Below are 23,183 nucleotides of genomic sequence, written 5' to 3' on the forward strand. Positions count from 1 at the left end.
CCAATGTCCATAATACCACCTCCTTCTCCCAAACCCCCTCCCCCCAGCAACCCTCAGTTTGTTTTGTGAGATTAAGAGTCACTTATGGTTTGTCTCCCTCCCAATCCCATTTTCTTTCATTTATTCTTCTCGTACCCACTTGAGCCCCCATGTTGCAACACCACTTCCTCATATCAGGGAGATCATATGATAGTTGTCTTTCTCCGCCTGACTTATTTCGCTAAGCATGATACGCTCTACAAACTCAACACCCAAAGAACAAATAATCCAATCAAGAAATGGGCAGAGGACATGAAGAGACATTTCTACTTTTTAAACTTTTAATCAATGATGAGCTTTCTTCATGCTGATATTATTTACACTATCAGATTCTGAATATCTTGAGGATGCAGATTAATAAAAATATAAATTTCTGTTCCTCATCTTAGAGACTTAAAAAAAGTAAATTCCCCAAAATGGAATTTTGGAAAGTCACGTAATGTTATTTGTTTTATGTACTTGGTCACTACTAGTAGAATTAGTCACTTTTTGCCTGTTTTGACACATAAAATGCCTACTAATAAATTATACCTTTTTCTTTCATTATTTTTTAAATTTTACTATTTTTACCTGTTAATATTTCACGTGAGTGTAGCATTGTTGAAGATTTAATTTGAATTCATTATTATTTATGTCATCAGATATTGCTGTTGACCTTTCAGTGTGCATGTTCCCATTCTTAGTAACAGAATCCCAGTTTTAACTCAGCACAATGTTACATTCCCCATGTTTTCCTAGGTCTAGATGCAAGCCTGTTGAGATCATTTGTGTGTGACTTCTGAAATGGCTCATTAAATTCAGTTTACCCAGCAGAGTGATAAGCTTTTTCAAATCTTTCTACAATTTTTGCAGCTGGCCTGGCCTGCAGATGTGAAGGGTAGAAGTGTAAGGTTACCTTTCTGATGAAAGCCATGTACTAAAGTTAGTAAAAGAGAAATAGAATTGCTGGGGTTCCTGGGGACTATGAAAAGCTTGCATACTAGCCATAGACTGCTGATTTATAAGCTTTTCTATGTTAAAAGGAAAAAAATTCTCCATTTTCTTAAGCTTCTATAGTGGGATTCCCAAATGTTATTTCTAACTGATATACATGTTCATACATGAAATAAGTGTTAGAAATTTGTTAATATATTTAATAATCATAATCTGCTTGAATAATACTCTAGGATTGTAAACCAAAATATACAGGCATTCTTTTCATGGAAACAGTTATGAGTTACAAGCTATTATGAGATATGGGATCTACGTAATATCTGTTATTTCTTTTAGACAGGACTACTATTTACATGAACAAAAAATCTGTTATAAGAGTGCTATGTGTACAAATGAACAGTACTTCTTAAGACTGCATGATGATGGCAATGACTTTTTCTTTTCAATTATATATATTTTGTGGTTATAATTCACAAATATACGTCACTTTACTTGCAACTTCTGTTATCCCCAATGTTTTTGTTAATTTGATTAGCAAAGCAACACACAATTCAAACAGCAATGTGCTATGTCTGCAGAAGACGTTTGGGAATAGGAAAGCCTATCTATTGTGTTCCTTACTGCTTAAACATCTTTTATTCAATAATCTGTTGCAACATCATATTATATATACTGTAGATTTTGAGGACATAGATTTTCAGATTAATGGGAAATTTAATAATAGCTTTTTTAAAGCCATAATTTAATATAGTTGCTAAAAGGAAAAAAAAAAACAGCCTACTCTAGAGGTTGAAAACCTCTTCTTTAGTGTGTCTTACAGTTAAATGTAGACAAGGTGGCCCTATCACATGCAACTGTTTATGTAGTCGAGTTTCACTTCAGTAGACTAATTAGCAGGGAAAATGTCATTACAAATTTATAAATCATAAGTGAAGGATAAAAAAACACCTTTCAAAATGCTTGTAAGAAACACTCAAGTTGTTAGAGGTTCTTCCAAGTATTATATAACTTTTCATAACTTAGAGCTATAACATAGCACATGTGTGGAGTCATCCACACTGATTTTACTTGCTGAAGCTAGTAGAGTATTATACTCTGATTTTCTTGACAACAGCATTCTAAGATATGTCCTCCTCTGACATACAATATAAAAACTTAAAAAGATATTTGTAAAGTTTTAAAAAAGACCTATAGAGATGCTGAACAGAAGATGACATTGATGGTGGTAGAGGTTAATGCCACTTTCAAAGTTTTCACTCATTACAGTGTTTTGCCACTTTCTTTGCTAAATTCATATTTCTATGGATGCTTCTTTTTTATACATATGGTTTAAGAGTGAGAAGGGAGATTGAATAGGACAGAGTCAGTGTGGAGATAGGCTTGTTGCAATTCTGAGGTTGGCCACATCACAAAAGCGTGCTCAGGTTTAAAGTCAGGAGAGAATAAGAACTCAAAAGATGTTAAGGTTGCTTGTACGTTGATTTTGAAGTCAGATCAGCTTTTAGGCTGAGCAAAAGACATATACAAAATAAATCATAAACCGGAGTGGATTCAGCGAACTTACCCACTCAAGGCCTTTTCATCTTTCAGTGGTCTCTGCAACCCGTATGGATCAAAGAAGCCCCGAGTTCCTAGGAGCGGAGAAACACAAGGCTTTGGCTTTTTATAGTTTTGAAAGGGCCCTGGAGGTAAAAGATAGGAGTATATTAATCTCAGTGCTCTGCTCTATTCCCTTATGAAACAGTTTAAGCTTTACCACATCTAATTTTTTCCAAATTGTTTTTCTTATGGCATCTTTGAGTTTAAATAAGATTTTAAAACAGCTGTCCTGCCCCTTGCTTACACAGGACACAGGTTGTATACTTAATCATTTAAACTTAGCACAGTTTGCTAGAATTTGAGGTGGAGTAAAGCTGAGGACTCATTCATTAGAGGTAAACTACATGCACTGTAATATCTTTTGCTAGTTTGATTTTCATCTATACTCTCTGTGGCCAAAAATTATCTTATAATATCTTATATATCTTATTAAGTATTTGTATTTATCCACCATTTACTTTTGACAAAATGTCTCTTCAGAGATAAAATGAGGGTGTCAAAGAAAAATGTCTTATAAACATGTGTTTGGATTTGATCATTGTATGTTCTGTTTATTTGACTATTTCCAAACTGTCAGGATTCTTGTAATAGTTGTATCAGTAGGTATAAGCCTGTTAGCCTCCACTGTGAAGATAATGTTTCTTATAATATATTTACAACTGTTAGTAATTCCAAGGACACTTTCATGTTTTATTTATTATTTTACAGACTTTATTTATTTGACAGCAAGGCAGCACAAGCAGGGGGAGCAGCAGGCAGAAGAGGAGGGAGAAATAGGCTCCCCACCAAGCAGGGAGACCAATGCAGGGCTCCATCCCAGGACCCTGAGATCATGACCTGAGCTGAAGGCAGTTTCTTACCTGACTGAGCCACCCAGGTAGCCCCCCTACCCCCATCCCTACCCAAGGACATTTTTAAGTAAGAGAAGCATCTGAGGAAGATAGTTTTAAAGGAGATACTCCTTTGACCAAAAATAAATAAATAAATAAAATGTAAGACAGTGAGAAATTTGTTTACAAATAATATTTTTGTATTAAACTTGTTAAAATGTGCTAAATTGGTTGTAAATTAATTCATACTTATCTACATAGTTCTTTCCATATTATTAGAAAATGTTGGGGCACCTGGGTGGCTCAGTGGGTTAAGCTGCTGCCTTTGGCTCAGGTCATGATCTCAGGGTCCTGGGATCGAGTCTTGCATTGGGCTCTCTGCTCAGCAGGGAGCCTGCTTCTCTCTCTCTCTCTCTCTCTCTCTCTGTCTGCCTCTCTGTCTACTTGTGATCTCCCTCTGTCAAATAAATAAATAAAATCTTAAAAAAAAAAAGAAAATGTGACTCTTTAGGGGCACCTGGGGCTCAGCTGGTTTAGTGTCTGGCTCTTGGTTTTGGCCCAGGTGATGATCTCAGGGTCATGAGAGTGAGTCAGTGTCTCGCTCTGCCCTGGGGAGGAGAGTGAGGAGCCTGCTTGTCATTCTTTATCTCCTTCCTGCCATAAATAAACACATCTTAAAAAAAAAAGAAGAAGAAGAAGAAGAAGAAGAAAATGAAGAAGTGTGTCACTGTAAAAACAAAAAGTGTATTTATTTTAAAATAATATTAATATAAAATCAATTAAGTGATTTAAATGGTTATAAATAGTTAGATGTACTTATCCTAAATTTTTCTCTGTGACATTATTTTGTGATATAATTTTAGGGTAATAAAATTCGAAATTTGAAAATTTCAGTAGAATTTTAAGATAATTCAGTAGGTTTGCTTTTTTTTTTTTCTCCCCCCCAGCTTTCAACACAGTTTTATCAGCAGGTTTTCTGTGAAATACACTAGAGGTATGGGAAGTGGACACATTTACTTTGCAAGGTAAGGGCAGGTCATACTAGGGTTTGGATCCATTTTTCCACCTCCTTCTGGTTTGCTCACATTTTTTTTCTCCCCCTCAGCAAATGCCAGAGAACACAAAAACAAAAAGAAGAAACAAAAACAGCAAGATCAGCCTCTAACTGGGCCACACCCAAGCCCTCTCCCAACCCAGGCTGCAGGAGAAGGTGGCGGGTAAGAGGCACAATGTTCCTTTCTCAGAGCAGTGAGCCAAAGTTAATAAATTAGAATAAATTAATGAGAGCAAGGTGGTGGTGGTAGGGGGAATGCAACTTTGTGCTGGGAGGGACACTTCTCTCCAACACACAAGAGAGTTACTGGGGAGAAGCAGGGGGCATCTCCAAAGGCCACTACAATAGGGGTAAGAGCAGTGGGTCAAGAAGTCAGGTTTTTTTTTCACGTACTTCCCAAATACAGCAGAAGAATTAGGAGAGGAGGGGGAAGAGATACACACAAGGAAAAGAACCCTCTTTTCCCAGAATAAGGAAGGGCCAAGAAAGAGAATGCTATTCAACCCCGCATCTCCCAAACCATTGCTAAGGTTAAGGATTTGGTCAGTGAATCAATGAGGTGGGTGACAGGAATGTAGAATGTGGTTGGGGAAGCAGAGAATGCTAGAAATGGGGGTACTCATTCAACCCATCTCCCCAACCTTCAAAGAGAACAGACTTAGGTCAGGGGAGAGGGCACAAGGGCTGAAGTATGTGTGGAGGGCATCAGAAGTCACTGGTCAGCTTCTCCAAAGACAACATTCTGTTTGTGGTTTCATGTTTTCAAAGTCAAAAACAGAGCCTTCCATGTGCTTGTAGATGAATTTGAAGTCATTGTAGGTTGTCTCGAAGTGGTAGTATCATAGGAGCAGAAGCAGAACACGTGGCTCTAGGAACTTCTAGTCAGTGAGCTCCAGCAGCTCCAGGCAGGTTCAACTTCCTTTTCTACCTCTGTAGTCTCCACCATGGTGCTGACAATGGCGATGTACTTGCCCTGGGCAGCCATGTTGTGTCTGTAGGAGATCATTCACACATATATGTTTGACTTCCTGTTAAGTTGGTTCTAGGGAGTGATGATTTGGCAGGAGCTGGCATCATCAGTATTCTTGATGGGATGGTTGAAGCTAGAGATGATGCAGATAACCTGGCTAGCCTTCTACACTCAGTCCAGAATGTAGCTGGGGTTACAGATCAGATGCTTGCAGTGAGCCACCTCTCCCTCAGGCTTCACACCCACTACCTTGCCATTCTCCATGATGATACCATCCACAGGTTTGTTCAGCATATGTGTCTCTCCAAAGATGGCAATCTGAAAAGCCCTGAGGCAGCTCACCAAGGCCATAGAGTGGTTATAAATAAGGACTCTTTCCATATGGAGCCAGGGGCTCTTTGTACAACTTGATGCACTTGATGGTCTCAAGACAGAGCTGGTCCAGGTAGTCATAAGTACAGTAAAGGGCAAGGGCATGGCCAGTGAGGTCGATGATGTCCTGGCCCTAATTAGGCAAGTTGGTGCTCTGGGGGTTAACACTCTCGAAGGTCTTGTGATCATTTTCATCAAAGTTTGCCACAAACACCAGGAGCTTGCAGAAACACCATTTCTCAAACATGCCCATCAGATTGAAAGCTAAGGCTTCATTCTCAGTGGATGGTACTTTATAGATCTTTTTAGACAAAGCTGCCTCTACCACCTTGAAGTTCAAGTAGCATGTCACCTCTGTATACAGCAACATCTTTACCAGCTGCCCACTGGCCATGAGGAATTTGAATAACAGGTCAATGCTCCAGTCTTGGCCCCTTCCCATTGCCTCAGGGGGCCCCTCCAGCAATTAAAAAACCCTGTACAGCTCCTCAGGGGTGTGGAGGCTCTCACCCTCATAGTAAGGGTTTCAGTCCATATACAGCACTTTCTTTCCATTCACACATTATATGCCTGACAGGAAACATTCAGTGAAGCCAGTCCCCAGAATGATTGCATCATATTCCTTGTCCATGGTTAGGCCTAACTGCCAACACAGTCACTCCTTCTCCTGCTCCTTCACCACAGCTCCCTGGGCCAGGATAATTCAGTAGTTGTTTTTGTTTGTTTGTCTGTTTAAGATTTCATTTATTTATTTTAGAGAGAGTGAGTGAGAGAGAACATGAGAGGGGAGAGGGTCAGAGTGAGAAACAGACCCCTCACTGAGCAGTGAGCCCTCTGTGGGACTCCATTCCAGGACTCTGGGATCATGACCTGAGTGAAAGGCAGTCGCCCAACCAACTGAGCCACCCAGGTGCCCTAATTCAGTAGTTTTAAGTATTCTTTTCTTATGTAAATTTATTTGTTAAGGTTTGAATTCCATTAATTTTAATATTTACATAGCTAACATTAATACTCAAATTTTAATAAAACTCAGGATTTTACTTGTGGCTTTTTTACTGATCACACATTTTTTATTTAATTTGCTTTTTCCAATATTCCTTTTCAGTTACTTCTTACCAAAGTTATAATTTTATGTAGTTTTAAACATTAAATGATTCTAGAAAATTTATTCAAAAATAGAAATTTTCTACTTCAACTCATCTGTATTACTCATTACTCATTACATTTAAGACATATTCAAATAAAAATGGTTTGATTGTAATAGAGATGATGCCTATTGCAGGTTTTGAATAATATTCTGTTATGTAACTGTCTGTTGATCCACTCTATATACTTCCCCTAAGTAAATAAGGACACTTAAGCTCTCCTTCATGATGGAACCCAAGTGCAGCATATATAACTCAATGATAAGATTTGCTATGATACTTATATTGAGTAATTTATCATTCTTTTTTTTTAAATCTTGGTACTTTATATAGCAGATGCAGTTCAGACTAATCTTATTATTTATTTATTTAAAATTAAATAAGTTATTTATTCATTAAACTTATTTATTTATTCTTTATTTATAAATCTACTTATATATTAAATATTATATATGAATTTATTGTATATTATATATGGATTTGTTATTATTTATTTAATTATTTAATGATTAAATAAATTCTTATCTAATAATAATTATTATTTGATAATTAAATAAATTGTTTATTTAATACCTAAATAAATATTTATGAAACTTAAAAATGTAGGTGTTTAATCACTTTTATTTTTTATTATTTTTGAACAATAAAATCACTCTTAATATACAAGTGAATAAGACAGAGAAAAACAAATACCATAAGATTTTACTCATATGTAGAATTTAAGAAATAAAACAAATGAGCAAAGGGGAAAAAAAGAGAGAAAGAAACCAAGAAATGAACTCTTAATTTTTATTATTATTGGGGAGAGAGAAAGAGAAAATGAGCAGGGGAGGGGCAGAAGGAGAGGGAGAAGCAGACTCCCCACTAAGCAGGAAACCTGACACAGGACTCGATCCCAGGACCCTGATATCATGACCTGAGATAAAGGCAGATGCTTAACTGACTGAGTCACCCAGGGGTCCCCAAGAAACTTTAACTATAGAGAACAAACTGATGGTTACTGGAGAAGTGGGCAGGGGATGGCAGAATATGTGACGGGGTTTAAAGAATACCCTTGCAGTGACGAGCACTGAGTCTTGTATGGAAGTGTTGAATCACTATATTGTCCACCTGAAATAAATATTACACTGTCTGTTAACTGTCTAAAATTTAAATTCTAGAATTAACAAGCTACTGCATCAACCCCTCTCAAACCATCCCCAACATTCTTCTAGGTAGAGTAGTTAAGCCAAATACCTGTATTGCTGTCATCATATAATATTTATTTCACTTAAGTGGCCATTTTTCATATTGCATCATGACCAAAAGACTGAGGCAAACATCACTGAAATAACAAAAGTTCAATCAAATTCTGCTTACTCTCAGGTGACCCTTCTATTTCATGTGGTTCACTACAGAGTCTCCCTCAGTTCTATTGTTGACATGAAAGCAAACCTTTTGCAGTTCTTCCATCTTATTTTATCTATTTCTTCCCAAGTTTCCATTAATGTACATGCATTTTTAAATAATAAATGTAAATAAATTTAATTTTTGTTAAATACCTTCATTTCTCCTTTCCTTTCAAAGCAATACATTCCTCATTAGAGCAAAATTGCCAAATAAAACCTTAAAATCATTCCCTGACATAATAAAGTTGTATAATGGGGAAATAAAACCACGTTGTTATCATTCTGGAGGAAAAAAAAAATGAACAACAACAATATTGGGGGTGGAAGGAAAGAATGTAATCAGAGGGTAGAAATATTTCCCCAGTCAACTTTAATTCACTAAAGGCAGAGGTCTTATCTATTTTACCATTTTTGCATCATTAAACAATGCATATTAAGGGATATTTAATCATCTGACAAATATTTATTGTTTCTTTGATATGTGCTCAATACTGCTCTTGGTTGTAAAAATTACACAGTAAGAATATAAACCTTAACCTTAGGGAACTTATATAAAAGATGCAGCAAAGAAATGTGTGGAAGAATGAATGCATTCTCACGAGATGTGAAAGAGTTTTGATTTTAAGTATGGTACTCGGGTGTCACTAGGGTTGTCATATTATGTTTGATGGTGAGTAACAAAAATCCAACTATGGAGGAAATAGGTAAAGGAAACATATGAGGCACATGTGATATAATCTGAGGAAGTGTTAGATAAGCAAATGTCAAGGATCATGGATATTACTTGGCCCACAAGGCCTGTGGGCCTAAGAGACAAATGCTGTCATTCTTTTGAGAAGATTTCTGCTGACATTTCCTGAACCTTTTGTGTTAAGTTTTATCTGTATAGATGTTGTGAGGTAGAGTAAGCATGTACAGATACTATAAGGTAGTTGATAGATAAATAATTTTTTCAACAGACTGTGAAGTAACCAAGGCCTTGTATTCTGGGATAAAAAGTGCAAGAGGGAAGTTTCCCAACATAAAAAATTATGCTTTTTGTTAATCTGTCCAATAAAAGATATCTTTATTTGTTGTAATTTCAAAAGAAATAAGATCTAAAAACTAAATATATGTGGACTCATGTTTACCCCAAATTAGGCTAAAAGCATTTTTGTTTACATTTTTAATACTTATTAAGATTTCCTTTTCTTCGTATACAAATCTGTTACTAAATCAATGTTTCTAATTTTTTCTTACAATTTGGAATAAATATTTCATGAGAGCTGGGACTTTCTTTTCTGGTGCTTTTCTAGTACTCAGAATAGTATTTAAGAACTACCAAGTATATATTGGCTCCACCTATATGTGAATAAACAGATGCTTAGACCTTTGTGACACATCATAGTGAAGAAATGTAATTTGGTATACGTTTTAAAAATAACACCATTATTTTTTTAAGATTTATTATTTATTTATTTGACAGAAAGAGATCACAAGTAGGCAGAGAGGCAGGCAGAGAGAGAGAGGGAAGCAGGCTCCCTGCGGAGCAGAGAGCCCGATGCGGGGCTCGATCCCAGATCCCTGAGATCATGACCCGAGCCGAAGGCAGCGGCTTAAGCCACTGAGCCACCCAGGTGCCCCAAAAACAACACCATTTTTTAAATTTTTCTAACTACTATATGTTTGTCACTATCCTAAGTGTTTTAGATATATTATTTCATTATCTTTGTACTCCCTACTACATTGATAAGGAGTTACTAATTTTCATATTCTAAAGATAAGAATACTAGTCTTTAAAAAGGCTTATGAACTGGGATATGATCTTGAGAAATTGTTAGAAATGGACTTGATCAGAAATAAACCTAGCTTCAAAGCCTATGCTTTAACACTACAACATGCAAAAGCCATCTGGTTTACTTTATTATCTAGACATGACATCAGTTTTGAAAATGAATATGTGGGCTGAAGTTACAACACAACTATTGGAACCAGAATATCCCAGTGCAATATCTTGATCTTTTGATTAAAACATGCAAAATAGGTGTCATTCTTATGTAACAAATGACATAAGTTATCCATAAAATTTTCTAGGTGTTTATGTGCATTTTATATTAGAGAAAGTAAATATAAATTTTCTTCTTTTAAATCAAATTTTTGAAATGTTTCTAGGCCTAAAACAAATTAATATGACTCCTCTAAAATCTTCTGATGGCAATACATTAAGATATAGAGATAATTTTCCAGAAAGATTTATATTTTTCTGTAGTTTTACTTTTCATGTTTCAACTAACCCACTTATCTGAAAAGCTCACTAAATTTTTAGGTGAACTTTTGAAATTCAAATGCTATGCTCTGGTTCCTGTGGAGGCCCCAAGAACTTTCTTTATCCTTTGAATAAGAGTTCTGATCTTCTTTGGGTCAGCATTTTAACTCTGAATGTTTTGGCTTAGATTTTAGCTTATTTATCATTCTTTCTTGGCAATAAACCAAAAACCGACTTAAGTTTTATCTTCCAGGACATTTAAAATGTTCTGAATTTTTTTTTTTTGAATGTAGCAACAATCAAATTTCAAAAGTTAAAACAAAGATGGCATACTTTTTGTGTGTGTGTGTGTGATTTTGGCTTGGATAACTTGCACTTTGCAGCAGCAAGTGATAAATCTGAATTATTGCATAATAAATATGGCTATATTAATTAGATATAAGTTTCTGATGGCTAAATAATTAATACCATGGTTTAGTCAATGCAAATCTATAAATATGCCCCTGCATTTTCCACAGATAAAAACAAACAACACATTTTAATATAAGTTTAGGAATATTTAGTCATATTTGGACATAAGTTTAGGAAATAGAGCAACTTATGTAGAGAAAGATTATGTTTATTTCAAGTATTATGTCTCTATGTTAATATTTATATTTTGCAATAATTGTTTATGAAGATTTACGAGCTTTCTCTTCATAATTTTTTCTTAATATTGTAATGGGTTGTAGCTATGTAACTCCTAAGCTTATATGTTTGATCAGTAATAAGAATAATATCATGGGGTGCCTGGGTGGCTCAGTGGGTTAAGCCTCTGCCTTCGGCTCAGGTCATGATCTCAGTGTCCTGGGATGGAGCCCAGCATCAGGCTCTCTGCTCCATGGGGAGCCTGCTTTCCTGCCTCTCTCTGCCTGCTTGTGACCTCTCTGTCAAATAAATAAATAAAATCTTTAAAAAAAAAAAAAAGAAGAAGAATATCTTGATAAGAGTCAATATTAACTTTCAGGGTTTATTTGAACACTGTGGTTTTTATAGGAATAGAATTAAAATATATTTTTTGTATAATTTTTTTAAAGTTTTGTTCCACATGAGTATTTTCTTTCCAAATTTGAATGATTGATCCTGAATTAAAAGCAAAAAGTTGCTGGGAAAATTGGACAGCCACATGCAGAAAAATGAAATTGGACCATTCCCTTACACCACACACAAAAATAGACTCAAAATGGATGAAGGACCTCAATGTGCGAAAGGAATCCATCAAAATCCTTGATGAGAACACGGGCAGCAACCTCTTCGACCTCTGCCGCAGCAACATCTTCCTAGGAACAACGCAAAAGGCAAGGGAAGCAAGGGAAAAAATGAACTACTGGGATTTCATCAAGATCAAAAGCTTTTGCACAGCAAAGGAAACAGTTAACAAAATCAAAAGACAACTGACAGAATGGGAGAAGATATTTGCAAACGACATATCAGATAAAGGACTAGTGTCCAGAATCTATAAAGAGCTTAGCAAACTCAACACCCAAAGAACAAATAATCCAATCAAGAAATGGGCAGAGGACATGAACAGACATTTCTGCAAAGAAGACATCCAGATGGCCAACAGACACATGAAAAAGTGCTCCATATCACTCGGCATCAGGGAAATACAAATCAAAACCACAATGCAATATCACCTCACACCAGTCAGAATGGCTAAAATCAACAAGTCAGGAAATGACAGATGCTGGCGAGGATGCGGAGAAAGGGGAACCCTCCTACACTGTTGGTGGGAATGCAAGCTGGTGCAGCCACTCTGGAAAACAGCATGGAGGTTCCTCAAAATGTTGAAAATAGAACTGCCCTATGACCCAGCAATTGCACTATTGGGTATTTACCCTAAAGATACAAATGTAGTGATCCAAAGGGGCACGTGCACCCGAATGTTTATAGCAGCAATGTCCACAATAGCCAAACTATGGAAAGAACCTAGATGTCCATCAACAGATGAATGGATCAAGAAGATGTGGTATATATACACAATGGAATACTATGCAGCCATCAAAAGAAATGAAATCTTGCCATTTGCGACAACATGGATGGAACTAGAGCGTATCATGCTTAGCGAAATAAGTCAAGCAGAGAAAGACAACTATCATATGATCTCCCTGATATGAGGAAGTGGTGTTGCAACATGGGGGCTTAAGTGGGTAGGAGAAGAATCAATGAAACAAGATGGGATTGGGAGGGAGACAAACCATAAGTGACTCTTAATCTCACAAAACAAACTTAGGGTTGCTGGGGGGAGGGGGTTTGGGAGAACGGGGTGGGATTATGGACATTGGGGAGGGTATGTGCTTTGGTGAGTGCTGTGAAGTGTGTAAACCTGGTAATTCACAGACCTGTACCCCTGGGGATAAAAATATATGTTTATAAAAAATAAAAAATTTAAAAAAAAAAAGTTTCTGAAAATTACCCATATGAATTGGTCTATTTTGGGTTTTTTTCCCTCCATTTCTTGAAAAATTAAAATAAAATATCCTTTATGGACCAAACTTTTATGACAGAGAAAAATGTTAAAATAATGTAAGCAATCTATACTTTAGAAGTGTCTTGCCTTTTTTATAAATAATAACCATTTCTTTAGATTTACAATCACTGGACTGGCTAAACCTATGCATCTGGCAGTTTAGAAAACTTTTTTTTTTTTTTCCCTGATATTCAGCCTTAGCTACACTTCAGGGTGTTAAACTTGGCAAATATGGCTTTAATAGAGTAAATTAAAATTATACTCAAATCTTTTGTAGCTAAAGAAAATGGTACTCCTATAGGGCACCTGGGTGACTCAGGGGGTTAAAGCCTCTGCCTTCAGCTCAAGTCAAGATCCCAGGGTCCTGGGATGAGCCCCACATCTGGCTTTCTGCTCAGTAGGGAGCCTACTTCCCTTCCTCTCGCAGCCTGCCTCTCTGCCTACTTGTGATATCTGTCTGTCAAATAAATAAATAAAATCTTTAAAAAAAAGAAAGAAAATGGTACTCTTAGACTCAATGAGTTAGTTAGAGCATGAATTCAATCAAGATGCCAAAATATATTAGTTGATAATACAACTATGTGAATGACAGTACTATTTACCAGGTTAACTAAATCAGAAATATACAGATGACCTTTAGTTCATTTTTACCCCTCAACAGGAAACCCAGTGGGTCATTAATATTACTCCATCTCCATTCATCATTCATGCATTTATTAATTTGACTTATAGTAGTATTCTAACATAAATGAATAATCTTGCCATAAGTATCCACCATCTGTTGTTTTTACTTTTCCTTTTTTTAGGAGAGTGCAAGGTATTGATTTTAAAGTTCTAAAGAATGGGCTCTAGTCACAATTAATCAGTTACCAAGCAGTTAGACCATTAAAAAATTGATGAACCCATCTTAAAAGCCTAGCAATTCATTTAGAAAGTTCATCTAGAAATATATCTTCATTACCTAAGATGTTATTGTAAAAATTAAGTAAAACTAAAAAATGAGAATAATAGCAATAAATTACTGGAGAAAATAATTTTTATAGCATTTATTTCTTCCATTTTCAAAGCTAATTGTATCACCTTTCATTGTGTGAAAATAATAGACCGATGTTCCACAGGTAGAGTAACAGGTAGAGCAAGCACTCAGGTTAATTTAAACAGGGAGGTGACATTAGAAAAGAGAGACCACAGGGGCGCCTGGGTAGCTGAGTCTTTAAGTGTTTGCCTTCAGCTCAGGTCCTGTTCTTAGGACCCTGGGATCAAACCCTACATCAGGCTCTCTTCTGGGTAGGAAGCCAGCTTCTCCCTCTCTCACTTCTCTTGCTTATGTTCCCTCTCTTGCTGTCTCTCTTTGTCAAATAAATAAAATTTTAAAAAAAATCTTAAAAAAAAAGAAAGAAAAAGAGAGACCACAATAAAATAGGATATTGTGGGTCTAGTCCATTAAGATTATTTTAATCCAAATTATATTTATGATACACATGTTTGTATGTGTTATCAAACTTGGGGTCACAAATAGCTTGAATATAGCTTGAATATTACATTGACAAAATGCAAAAGATGAAAATTAGATTATAATGTAGATTCTATAACTTATTAATCTACATAATTTAGGAAAATATATATAATTAAAATGTTTTGCTCTAAAATGATTTTGGAGATATATAGATATATCTACATAGATATATCTATATATAAAAGTTATAACTTAAAAAGTTTAAACACTCTATAACTTCAATGGGTAATTTTAAGCATATAAATATTCACCATATTAAATTTATCTTTAAAAAAATACAACTAATTGAAAATAACATCTGCCTTATTTTTTTCCAGTGGTAGCAATAGAAAGCTGTGACATATACATGCATTTTTCTCTTCTTTAATTAAGATTAATTTATTCATTTTTATTTGTTTTAAATATTTTATTTATTTGAGATAGAGAAAGAGAGCAAGAGCAGGGGAGAAGAGGGAAATTGAGAAGCAGGCTCCCCACTGAGAAGAAAGCCCAACATGAGACTCAATCCCAGGACCCTGGGATCATAACTTGGGCCAAAGGCAGATGCTTAACTGGCTGAGCTAACCAGACACCCTGTACATCTTTAATAGCTATTTGGTTTTAACTCTACCAAGGGATTATTTGGTAAATTAATGCAAAACAAACCCTGTGAACAATCACAAGTTGAAAGATTCTATTAGTTTTAGTCAATGTAACTCTAAATATTTTTACCTTAACCATGGAACAAACATAATAAACTAAAAAAAAAAAAAAAATTGCAAACAAAAAAACAAACCACTCTAGGTCAAGCTGTATATTCTTTGAAGAAAGTAGTTGACAAAATAAATTAAAGTTTAAGGCAAAATAATGATTATATTTTGTTTGTGATATCATAATAATATTCCCTCCTTCCTTTATGCAGTTATTGAACACTCTAATTATCTCCATTTTGATCACTTACAAATTATTCAACAAGTAATTATACTATTATTAACAGCAGAAACCGGAAGTTTATTCTCTAAGATGATCCAACATATCACACTAAAAATTTATTTATAAATTTTTTTTACTTCAAAAAGATGAACTTTCTTTTCAGGACTAACATAAAAATCAATGCATTCCTCTGTATATTCACATATAAAAGTTTAAACTTTTCATCTAATATCAGATTGCACTCATAATTCTTTATCTAATTGCTCTGGCAGATGTGCTTTAGAAAATGTAAAAATAAAATGTGGAGATTGGTACTGGCGGGTTTACTATTGGGATCAAGTGTTTTATTAGGTTAAATGTTTTGTTTAAAATCCTTAGCCTAGCACAATTTGATAAAGATTCTTGAATATCAGAGAATTTAAAATAGATTCTTACTTTAAACCTTGCATATTTCTTGTGATGTATAATATAATACCGTTGAACATGGCTATCTGTAAAACTATAAATATGATCAGAAGAGACTCAAACTAAATTAAGTTTTAGGAGCCATCAATTTATTCTAAAATGACACTGACATGAAAAATGATTTCTTGGGGTTCGTAAATCTTGTTCTGCTAGCTATTGCTAGAGATGATCTGGAAATTTTCTAGCTAAAATATGTAAATCAAGACAAAGTTCTTTTATTAATAATACTATCCTGAAGATTATTTTTCCTTTGAATGTAAAAATGTAAAATTCTTAATTAAGCTATTTCTAACATTTTCTTTCATTCCTAAATTTATTTTTAAACAAATGTCATTGTTTTAAATATCTAAATTACTAAACCAAATTGCATATAATTCTTTATCTTCCAGATAGACAAGGGTTAAGCAATGGCATTCAAAGACATCAGACTATATTTTCCCTGCTGCCACCGCCCAACTATTTGTCTTACATTGGTGTGAGATTCCTGTAATAATTGTACTTTTTCAAAATTCAGCTTCTCATACACAATAGTATTTATAATTTACATAATGATGCTTTATGTACTAGAAGATGCATTGATAATAATGTATTCCTGAAATTATTAAGAATGTGAATAAGAAGAGAAAAAACAGAAATTCCAGAAAACACATGATGAAAATTTAAATTCAAATGTACTCTTTCTCATATTTACATAACATACAAATTCACACATTAGGAATTCTTCTTGACTCCCATTTAATTATGCTGTAATATTGGATACTAAACAAATCAGATACTGAAAAAATCAGTTATAAAATGACAGTGTTGTGAATACTAAAATCACAATGGTAGCAGGATAATGTTATACCCTAAAGAAATAATATTAGCATATGTTATCCTTGTTACCTCCTGAATTTTTTTTTTAAGATTTTATTTATTTATTTGACAGAGAGAGATCACAAGTAGGCAGAGAGGCAGACAGAGAGAGTAGGAAGCAGGCTCCCCACTGAGCAGAGAGCCCGATGCGGAACTCGATCCCAGGACCCTGAGATCATGACCTGAGCTGAAGGCAGTGGCTTAACCCACTGAGCCACCCAGGCGCCCCTACCTCCTGAATTTTAACCTCCCTTCTTTATTACCTCTTGAGAAGCCAAATAAATACCTTTTTTTAAATTAAAAGTTGTTTGCTTATCTTTTTTTTTTTTTAAGATTTTATTTATTTATTTGACAGACAGAGATCACAAGTATACAGAGAGGCAGGCAGAGAGAGAGGGACGGAAGCAGGATCCCTGCTGAGCAGAGAGCTTGATGCAGAACCCGATCCCAGGACCCTGAGATCATGACCTGAGCCAAAGGCAGCGGCTTAACCCTGAGCCACCCAGGTGCCCCCTGTTTGCTTATCTTTTATCCTTCCTTTCCATTCCAAGGTTTATTCTACTATTCAACTACTCTACTATTATAATTACAAAATGGAAGGATTTAAGAGAAAATAGATTTTACTTGTATTTGAATGAGGTAAGGAATAATACCATAGAAAGTTAATTTTATCTCAGTGAAGTCATAATATAGAACATGAGAATATGATAAAAATTATGAATCAATATAACTAGCCATATATATGTGAACTATATCTTTACTGAATTTCTGTCAGCTTGAAGTAGTTACAAAAAATATTTAAAAAGAAATGTTGATTCTTTTGGTCTTTCTTTCCCATTCAAAGATTCTCCAATATTTCTTACAGGACTGGTTTAGTGATAACAAACTCCTTTAGTTTTTGTTTGTCTGGGAAATCCTTTATTTCCCCCTCTGTTCTGAGTGATAGCCTTGCTGGATAGAATATCTTTGGCTATGTATTGTTCCCATTCAACACATTGACTATATCATGCCACTTTCTTCTTACCTGCCAAGTTTCTGCAGATAGATCTGCTGCTAAACTAATTCTTTTTCCCTTGGAAGTTAATAACTTCTTTTGTCTTGCTTCTTTTAGGATTTTTTTTTTAAATTAATCTCTGTATTTTGCAAATTTGCTACAATATGTCTTGGTGTTGGCCCGATTTCATTGATTTTGATGTGAGTTTTCTCTGCCTCTTGGATTTGAATGTCTGTTTCCTTTCCCAGATTAGGGGAGTTTTCAGCTATAATTTTCTCAAATAAACCTTCTGTCCTCTTTTCCCTCTCTTCCTCTGGGAGTCTATTATATGAATGTTATTTCAATTTACAGAGTCACTGAGTTCTCTAGGTCTACATCTGTGAAACAATATTTTTCTTTCCCTCTTCTATTTTGCTTCATTATTTTCCATAATTTTAACTTCTTCAGCATGGATTAAAACAACAACAACAACAAAACAAGACCCATCTATATGCAGCACACAAGAACCTCATTTAAGACCTAAAGACACCTGTAGATGGAAAGTGAGAAGATGAAAAAATATTTACCATGCAAATGGATGTCAACAGAAAGCCAGAGTGGCTTTTGTTGTTGTTGTTGTTGCATCAGAAAAGCTTGACTATAACAAGAGATGAAGAAGATGCTACTTAATAATAAAGGGGTCTATCCGAGAATAAGATCTAATAATTGTAAATATTTATTCCATTTACAATTGCACATAACACCATAAGACACCTAGGAGTAAACCTAACCAAAGAGGTCAAAGATCTTCACTCTGAAAACTATAAAAGAAATTGTAGAAAGAAATTATGAAAGAATTTCATAATTCTTTATGAAATTGAAAGAAATTGAAGAAAACACAAATGGAAAAACATTCTGTGATTATGGATTGGAAGAAAAGAAATATTGTTAAAATATCTATAGTACCCAAAGAAATCTACACATTGAATCCACTGTCTATTAAAATACTACCAGCATTTTTCACAGAGCTATAACAAATAGTTCTAAAATTTGTATGGAACCACAAAAGACACTGAATGTCCAACCAATCTTGAAAAATAAAAGAAAGCTGAAGGCAAACAGTCTCAGACTTCAAGTTGTATTACAAAGCTGTAGTGATAAAAGACAGAATGGTACAGGTACAAAAACAGATCCAGAATAGAAAACTCAGAAATTGATCCATACCCATTATAGTCAACTAATCTTTGACAAAGCAGGAAAGAATATCCAATAGAAAAAAGATAGTTTCTTCAACAAATGGTGTCAGGAAAACTGAACAGCAATGTGGGAAGAAAAGAAAAAAGAAAGAAACTGGACTATTTTCTTATACCACACACAAAAATAAATTCAAAATAGATGAAAGACTTAAATGTGAGAACAGGAAGCCATCAAAATCCTAGAGGGGAACGCTACAAGTAACATCTTTGACATCTGCTATCACTTCTTACTAGATACATTCCCAGAAGCAAGGGAAACAAAAGCAAAATTGAACTACTGGGACCTTATTATTATTATTGGGATCAAGATAGAAAGCTTCTTCACAGAGAAGAAAACAATCAACAAAACTAAAAGGCAACCTTTGGAATGGGAGAAGATATTTGTATATGACATGTCTGACAAAGGGTTAGTATCCAAAACCTATAAAGGACTTATCAAACTTAACACCCCCCAAAACAAATAACCCAGTTAAAAAATGGACAGAAGACATAAATAACCACTTTTCCAAAGAAGACATCCAGAAGGCTTACAGACTTATTAGAAGATTCTCAACATCACCCATCATCAGGGAAACACTAATCAAAGTCATGATAAGATACCACCTCACACCTGTCAGAATGGCCAGAAACAACAGGTATGGGCAAGGACATTGCACTGTTGGTGGGAAAGCAAACTGGTGCAGCCACTCTGGAGAACAGTATGTACTTTCCTCAAGAAGTTAAAAATAAAACCACCTTATAATCCAGCAATCGAACTACTAGGTATTTACCCAAGGGATACAAGAATACAGATTTAGAGGGATACATGCACCCCAGTGTTTATAGAAGCATTATCAACAATAGCCCAAATTTGGAAAGAGCCCAAATGTACGTTGACTGACAAATGGATAAAGATGATGTGGTAGTTATACAATGGAATATTACTCAGCCTTAAAAAAAAAAAGAACAAAATCTTGCCATTTGCAACAATATGGATAGAGCTAGAGAGCATTATGCTAAGCAAAATAAGTCACGCAAAGGAAAACAAATATATGATTTCATTCACATGTAGAATTTAAGAAAAAACAAATGAACAAATGGAAAAAGGGAAGCAACCTATAAAATAAACCCTTAACTACAGAGAACAAACTGAGGGTTGCTGAATGGGAAGTAGATGAGGAAAGGTAGATAAGGAAAGGTTAATTGGGTGATGGGTATTAAAGAGGGCACTTGTTGTGATGACTACCAGGTATTGTAAGTGATGAATCACTAAATTCTACACCTGAAACTATTACTACACTGTATGTTAATGTACTGAAATTTAAATAAAAACTTGAATCCAAATAATAATAATAATAATAAAATAAATAGTTTGAAGTTCCCAAGTATATAACCAAAATTGTCTACTTTTTTTTTCCAGTTCTACAGGCAATAATTAATTAAATTTCCAAATCAGTTTACATTGAGAAAGAGAGAGTATTCTTGTTGGTCCTGACTGAAAAAGCCCGGGTTTTTTCAGGCAGAAAAGATTAGGACCATGAGATATATTTCATGTAAAAAGATTCTTATTGGCTTTAAAAATGAAGGGGGGAAGGTCTTGTGATAGGTGATACCATCTGCCTCTAGAATATGAGCATATACTTTGCTCAGAGGCAGTATCATAGCCAATGAGGTTTATCCAAGGCATGATTATTGCTAATAGATGAGCATAATTTCTGATTGATAACCAGCAGAGAAATATTGAACTCATTCCTCCAAACATGAGTGGATTCTGCCAATAACCTGAATGAGCTAAGAAGCAGAGTTTTCCACAGAGTCTTCGTATCAGAACTCCCACAGATTCCTTGAGTGTGAAATGAACAGAAAACCAGTAAGTGATATCCAGACATCCCATCAATACAGCTGTGAGGCAGAGAAATTTACTCCTCTGAATTATGCTCCTAATGTGATAATTTTTCACATCAAGATAATTAAATACTATTTGTTATTATAGTTTCTATATAACACAAAAACATTAAACAATTTATAGAATACTCTATACAACACTGGTGAAACAGATAAAAATGTGTGTATTAACATCACATGGTATATGGTTAAAAGCACTCTCGAGAGATCCTTTAGAGTGAACTAGAATTTACGTTTTTAGCTGTTGACTTTGAACAAGTTATTTAACCAATCTGTGCCTCAATTTTTTCATTAATAAATGAGAATAATAACAGGTCTGCCAAAATAATTAAATGAGTTACTATTTGTAAGTTGCTTAATATAATGCCTAGAAAATATTAAATAATATATAAATGTTTTCTAAATAAATGTATCCTTATAATGTTTCCTATTGTTTTGCTGACCTATGAAAATAGTCATTCAGCCTTGTTGATTTACCTAATTAGGATGAAATGTAATGAGCTACTTAATTAACTTCTATGGAATCCAGCTCCTCCATGCTTATTTGAAATAAAAATTATGCTTTCTAATGTTATATGGAGAATTAGAATTCAAGCATGTTGGACTGTAACTAAACTTTGAAATCAAAGATGAAATTTTACTTTGAAGGAATTGAATTCAGTTATCCATTCCTTTATTCATTCAATATTTATCATATTTATTCTGTGTCTGTATAAACCTGAAACAAAATTGACTATGGATTGCTACTATTCCAAAAGAAAATAGATTACTTATGAAGACTGACAATGTTTACAAAAACTCTTAGTTCAAAAGGCTATGAAAGTGGATTCATTGTTTACTGGGATACTAAGTATATCATAGAACGTTTGAGAGGGAGATGTCTGGGTGGCTCAATGGGTTAAAGCCTCTGCCTTCAGCTCAGATCATGACCCCAGGGTCCTGGGATGGAAGCCCACATTGGGCTCTCTGCTCAGTGGGGAGCTTGCTTCCCTTCATCTCTCTCTGCCTGCCTCTCTGTCTACTTGTGATCTCTGTCATATAAATAAATAAAATCTTAACAAAAAAGAAAAAAAAAGAATATTTGAGAGGAAACTAGCTGTCTGCAAATCAGGAATTTGGGTTATGCAGTTGATTATTCATCCATTTGTATTTAGATAATTCAAAATATATTTATTAAGAACTTAACATTTATAAGCTCTCATAATGGAATGATTATAAAATTGAATGTGGATATCTCAGAGATATCTCAGATATCTCAGGATATCTCAGAGTGTATTGGAGAAGATATTCCCATAAACAGTTATAGCACTATGGGATGTGTGGTAGTTTCATGGTGGGAGGAAATGATATAAGATTCTTAAATGGCTCTGCTGATCCAGGATTGCAGGAATGTTATGTGTCTTTGAATTTTGTAACTCAAATCTTCATCCATGCCCTCAATCACACGCACACTTCAATTATTCTAACTTTTCTAGTTGTTTATGTTTCAAATGTGTTTTTTTCTTGACAGACCTATTGTGGTTCCAATTTCCCTCTCAACTTTGGGCAATATTTACTTAATATTGTGTTTTGAAAAAATTCACTAGGCCAACAGTGTCAACATTCGGCACCTCCTCCCCACAGGAGGTAGAGTGCAGAAAGATAAAGAATATACAATTTCAAACATAATCTATGTGTTATAGGTCTAGAACAAAAGTGGTCGGATAAGTATATCAGGAGTGTGTGGCTTCAAAATTAAACAGGATCAGAAGTCTAAAAATTTCAGGTGTCATACAAAGGACTTTTGACTTTAAGTTACAAGCCCAGAATCAAATAGTATTTTCACTGAGACCATGTGTCCCATGTAGAAAGTGTAAGGGAATGGAGTCATATCAGAAACACTTTATAGAGAACATGGCAGCAGGAATTTTTTTTCTATAAATGCCAAACCCATTGCTTAGCAAATTTCAAGCCCAATGCACATGTGCTTGTAGTATCATTTGTTCAAAAAATCTTATTTTTCTTTACTAATTCTGTACTAAAATTAAATGAGTCTATAAACACAAGCTTAATGATCATTTATTAATTCTAAAAACACGTCCTGGGTGCATCTATCTACCAGGCACTATACTGGGTGTGGAAGATAGATGATTGAGATAGCATCTCTGACCCCATGGAGTTTACCACCATTAAGTAAGAAGCCTTTACCAATATCATCCAATGAATGAATAATAATTTTAAACAGAAAAATACCCTATG

General features: G+C 34.7%; 2 pseudogenes; one reads left to right on the forward strand and one right to left on the reverse strand.

The window, feature by feature from the left end:
* Window positions 1–5,167: 5,167 nt before the first annotated feature.
* LOC131831308 (rab GDP dissociation inhibitor alpha-like) lies at window positions 5,168–6,428 on the reverse strand (annotated as a pseudogene).
* A 14,250-nt stretch (window positions 6,429–20,678) lies between these two features.
* Window positions 20,679–20,829, forward strand: LOC131832795 (U4 spliceosomal RNA; annotated as a pseudogene).
* Window positions 20,830–23,183: the final 2,354 nt, after the last annotated feature.

The sequence above is a fragment of the Mustela lutreola genome, chromosome 5 (assembly GCF_030435805.1).
Source record: "Mustela lutreola isolate mMusLut2 chromosome 5, mMusLut2.pri, whole genome shotgun sequence".
NCBI classification, from domain to species: Eukaryota; Metazoa; Chordata; class Mammalia; order Carnivora; family Mustelidae; genus Mustela; species Mustela lutreola.